Here is a 6,005-nt window from a genome sequence, read left to right as displayed (position 1 = left end):
TGCTAATGGACACCAAAAGAAAGCTGGGGTGGCAATCCTTATATCAGACAAATTAGATTTTATTTTTATTTATTTTCTTTATAATTTTTTATTATGTTAATCACCATACACTACATCATTAGTTTTTGATGTAGTGTTCCATGATTCATTGTTTGTGCATAACACCCAGTGCTCCACGCAGAGTGTGCCCTCTTTAATACCCGTCACCAGGCTAACCCATCCCCCCACCACTCCCCTCTAGAACCCTCAGTTTGTTTTTCAGAGTCCATTGTTTCTCATGGTTTGTCTCCCCCTCCGACTTACTCTCCTTCATTCTTCCCCTCCTGCTATCTTCTTCTTTTTTTTTTCTTAACATATATTGCATTATTTGATTCAGAAGTACAGATCTGTGATTCATCAGACTTGTACAATTCACAGCACTCACCATAGCACATACCCTCCCCAATGTCTATCACCCAGGCACCCCATCCCTCCCACCCCCTACCACTCCAGCAACCCTCAGTTTGTTTCCTGAGATTAAGAATTCCTCATATCAGTGAGGTCATATGATACATGTCTTTCTCTGATTGACTTATTTCACTCAGCATAACACCTTCCAGTTCCATCCACGTCGTTGCAAATGGCAAGATCTCATTCCTTTTGATGGCTGCATAATATTCCATTGGGTATATCAGACAGATTTTAAAAACAAAGACTGTAATAAAAGATGAGGAATGACACTATATCCTACTTGAAGGGTCTATCCAACAAGAAGATTTAACAATTGTAAATATCTATGCCCCTAACATGGGAGCAGCCAATTATACAAGGCAATTAATAACAAAAGCAAAGAAACACATTGACAACAATTCAATAATAGTGAGGGACTTTAACACCCCCCTGACTGAAATGGACAGATCATCTAAGCAAAAGATCAACAAGGAAATAAAGACTTTAAATGACACACTGGACCAAATGGACTTCACAGAAATATTCAGAACATTCCATCCCAAAGCAACGGAATACACATTCTTCTCTAGTGCCCATGGAAGATTCTCCAAAATAGAGCACATCCTAGGTCACAAACAGGTCTCAACCAATACCAAAAGATTGGGATTATTCCCTGCATATTTTCAGACCACAGTGCTTTGAAACTAGAACTCAATCACAAGAGGAAAATCAGAAAGAACTCAAATACATGGAGGCTAAAGAGCATCCTATGAAAGAATGAATGGGTCAACCAAGAAATTAAAGAAGAATTAAAAAAATTCATGGAAACCAATGAAAATGAAAACACAACTGTTCAAAATCTTTGGGATACAGCAAAGGCAGTCCTGAGAGGAAAGTATATAGCAATACAAGCCTTTCTCAAGAAACAAGAAAGATCTCAAAGACACAACATAACCCTACACCTAAGGGAGCTAGAAAAAGAACAGCAAATAAAGCCTAAACCCAGCAGGAGAAGAGAAATAATAAAGATCAGAGCAGAAATCAATGAAATAGAAGCCAAAAGAACAGTAGAACAGTTCAACGAAACTAGGAGCTGGTTCTTCGAAAGAATGAACAAGATTGATAAACCCCTGGCCAGACTTATCCAAAAGAAAAGAGAAATGACCCAAATCAACAAAATCATGAATGAAAGAGGAGAGATCACAACCAACACCAAAGAAATACAAACAATTATAAGAACATATTAAGAGCAACTCTATGCCAGCAAATTAGATAACCTGGAAGAAATGGATGCATTCCTAGAGATGTATCAACTACCAAAATTGAGCCAGGAAGAAATAGAAAACCTGAACAGACCTATAACCACTAAGGAAATTGAAGCAGTCATCAAAAATCTCCCAACAAACAAAAGCCCAGGGCCAGATGGCTTCCCAGGGGAATTCTACCAAACATTTAAAGAAGAATTAATACCTATTCTTCTGAACCTGTTCCAAAAACTAGAAATGGAAGGGAAACTTCCAAACTCATTTTATGAGGCCACCATTACCTTGATCCCAAAACCAGACAAAGACCCCATCAAAAAGGAGAATTACAGACCAATATCCTTGTTGAACATGGGTGCAAAAATTCTCACCAAAATACTAGCCAATAGGATCCAACAGTGCATTAAAAGGATTATTCACCACGACCAAGTGGGATTTATCCCTGGGCTGCAAGGCTGGTTCAACATCTGCAAATCAATCAACATGATACAATACATTAACAAAAGAAAGAACAAGAATCATATGATCCTCTCAATAGATGCAGAAAAAGCATTTGACAAAGTACAGCATCCTTTCTTGATCAAAACTCTTCAGAGTATAGGGATAGAGAGTACATACCTCAATATCATAAAAGCCATCTATGAAAAACCTACAGCAAATATCATTCTCAATGGGGAAAAGCTGAGAGCTTTCCCCCTAAGGTCAGGAACGTGGCAGGGATGTCCACTGTCACCACTGCTATTCAACATAGTATTAGAAGTCTTAGCCACAGCAATCAGAAAACAAAAAGAAATGAAAGGCATCCAAATTGGCAAAGAGGAAGTCAAACTCTCACTCTTTGCAGATGATATGATACTGTATGTGGAAAACCCAAAAGCCTCCACCCCAAAACTTCTAGAACTCATACAAGAATTCAGTAAAGTGGCAGGATATAAAATCAATGCACAGAAATCAGTGGCATTCCTATACACCAACAACAAGACAGAAGACAGCGAAATTAAGGAGTCGATCCCATTTACAATTGCACCCAAAACCATAAGATACCTAGGAATAAATCTAATCAAAGAGGCAAAGGTTCTGTACTCAGAAAACTATAAAATACTCATGAAAGAAATTGGGGATGACACAAAGAAATGGAAAACCGTTCCACGCTCATGGATTGGAAGAACAAACATTGTGAAGATGTCAATGCTACCTAGAGCAGTCTACACATTCAATGCAATCCCCATCAAAATACCAACCACTTTTTTCAAAGAAATGGAACAAATAATCCTAAAATTTGTATGGAACCAGAAGAGACCCCGCATAGCCAGAGGAATGTTGAAAAAGAAAAGCAAAGCTGGCGGCATCACAATTCTGGACTTCCAGCTCTATTACAAAGCTGTCATCCTCAAGAGAGTATGGTACTGGCACAAAAAACAGACACATAGATCAATGGAACAGAATCGAGAGCCCAGAAATGGACCCTCCACTCTATGGTCAACTAATCTTTGACAAAGCAGGAAAGAATATCCAATGGAGAAAAGACAGTTTCTTCAACAAATGGTGTTGGGAAAATTGGACAGCCACATGCAGAAGAATGAAACTGGACCATTTCCTTACACCACACACAAAAATAGACTCTAAATGGTTGAACGTGAGACAGGAGTGAGACAGGAGTCCATCAAAATCCTAAAGGAGAACACAGGCAGCAACCTCTTCGACCTCAGCCGCAGGAACTTCTTCCTAGAAACATCGCCAAAGGCACAGGAAGCCAGGGCAAAAATGAACTCTTGGGATTTCATCAAGATCAAAAGCTTTTGCACAGCAAAAGAACCAGTCCACAAAACCAAAAGACAACCGACAGAATGGGAGAAAATATTTGCAAACGACATATCAGATAAAGGGCTAGTATCCAAAATCTATAAAGAACTTATCAAACTCAACACCCAAAGAACAAATAATCCAATCAAGAAATGGGCAGAAGACATGAACAGATATTTTTCCAAAGAAGACATCCAAATGGCCAACAGACACATGAAAAAGTGTTCAACATCGCTCGGCATCAGGGAAATCCAAATCAAAACCTCCATGAGATACCACCTCACACCAGTCAGAATGGCTAAAATTAACAAGTCAGGAAACGACAGATGTTGGCGGGGATGTGGAGAAAGGGGAGCCCTCCTACACTGTTGGTGGGAATGCAAGCTGGTGCAACCCCTCTGGAAAACAGTATGGAGGTTCCTCAAAAAGTTGAAAATAGAGCTACCATCCGATCCAGCAACTGCACTACTGGGTATTTACCACAAAGATACAAATGTAGGGATCTGAGGGGGTACGTGCACCCCAATGTTTATAGCAGCTATGTCCACAATAGCCAAACTGTGGAAAGAGCCAAGATGTCCATCGACAGATGAATGGATAAAGAAGAAGTGGTATATATACACAATGGAATATTATGCAGCCATCAAAAGGAATGAGATCTTGCCATTTGCAACGACGTGGATGGAACTGGAAGGTGTTATGCTGAGTGAAATAAGTCAATCAGAGAAAGACTTGTATCATATGACCTCACTGATATGAGGAATTCTTAATCTCAGGAAACAAACTGCGGGTTTTGGAGTGGGGGTGGGGTGGGAGGGATGAGGTGCCTGGGTGATAGACACTGGGGAGGGTTTGTGCTACGGTGAGCGCTGTGAATTGTGCAAGACTGTTGAATCATAGATTTGTACCTCTGAGTCAAATAATGCAATATATGTTAAGATAAAAAAAGAAGAAGAAGATAGCAGGAAGGGAAGAATGAAGGGGGGCATCGGAGGGGGAGATGAACCATGAGAGATGATGGACTCTGACAAACAAACTGAGGGTTCTAGAGGGGCGGTAGTTGGGAGGATGGGTTAGCCTGGTGATGGGTATTAAAGAGTGCACGTTCTGCATGGAGCACTGGGTGTTATGCACAAACAACGAATCATGGAACACTGCATCAAAAACTAATGATGTAATGTATGGTGATTAACATAACAATTAAAAAATTAAAAAAATCATTAACATGGTTACAATACAGATCTCAATTAAAGTAATGTAGAAAGTCACATTATCATTAATAATGAGTGCTGCTTGCTTAAAATAAGAAGAGAAATAAGTAGGTCTGGAACTCTCTCTCTTTTTTTTTTTTAATTTTCTTTCAGCAGCAACATAGAGGCAGGGAAAGAAAAAGAGGGAGAGCTCTTACTAAGAATTCCAGTCAACTCTGGGCTCTCCCAGGTTTAGGATTGCTTTCTCCTCCCATTGAGCCCCAGTCCTTTGTTGCTGAGGTCAACAGTTCCAGATACAGGCCTTCCCAGCAAACAGTGCTCCCCTAGCAAGGAATCACAGGCATCAGAACCCAGGGACTGCCACCTAATCCTGCTCTGCCCTCAATGTGAAGTAAGGAACGATGGGGCTGGGCAGTGGGTCTCACCTGCTAATGACAGTGTGACCTGCTACATGACAGTTACAGTAGAAGAATTATGGGTTGTTTTGGAGGCAGAATCTTTGGGTCCTTATTTTGGACAAGCTGTCAACTTCTCCAACTTCCAGACTCTTCCCCTGAGAGAAGGCCTGGGCCACGAGCCCAATGGGGTTGTGATCATCTCTGTGTATGGAAGCACTTCGTAAATGCTACACGTAGGCCTTAGTATTATTGCCATTGACACTTTGACCTTGAATACTGATTCCTGAGCTCTCAGAGTCTAATTCTGAGATTGTCTGTTCCCAGTGGAACATCCCATTCAGCCTCCTAAAAGGTCCTTTTGTTGCTGCTTTTGGTGGATGTAACCCAGGCTCCTGTTTTCCCAGCTTGGAGAGCTCCACCAAAAGCCCTGTTGGGTTGACAGGACCAGCTTTCTGTTCTGGAAAGGGGATTAATCTCTTCCATTATTCCGGGTACCCCTCTTCCTCACTGACCCATGGAATTCCAGGCCCCAGTATAGCATGGGGTTGACATGAGAGGAGGAACCACAGGGAATGGAGTGTGATAGGAGGCCTTGGGGGAACAATGAAAGGGATGTGGACCTGCATGGCCATTCCATCCCCTTCTCCTCCTGGAGGCATGTTGCAACCCTCATCTTTTCCAGCCCCTGTACAAGCTCCTTTTAGAGGGTAGCTTTATGTGGGTGTCTCTAAGGAGACAAAGGAGTGCTGAATCACTCACAGAAGGGATTCTCAAGAGGCCCAAGAAACATTCTGAAAACACCCGGGAGCACTTTGGTGGTTGAGTGTGAAATGACATTTAAAGCTGGGGCTCATGGGTGACAGTTACAGTCAAATGCTTTGTTCTGTTCTGTTTTGCTTCAA

The sequence above is a fragment of the Callorhinus ursinus genome, unplaced genomic scaffold, assembly GCF_003265705.2.
Source record: "Callorhinus ursinus isolate GAN/ISIS: 27379988/994484 unplaced genomic scaffold, GSC_fseal_2.0 scaffold108, whole genome shotgun sequence".
NCBI classification, from domain to species: domain Eukaryota; kingdom Metazoa; phylum Chordata; class Mammalia; order Carnivora; family Otariidae; genus Callorhinus; species Callorhinus ursinus.
This window is presented reverse-complemented; position numbering follows the sequence as displayed.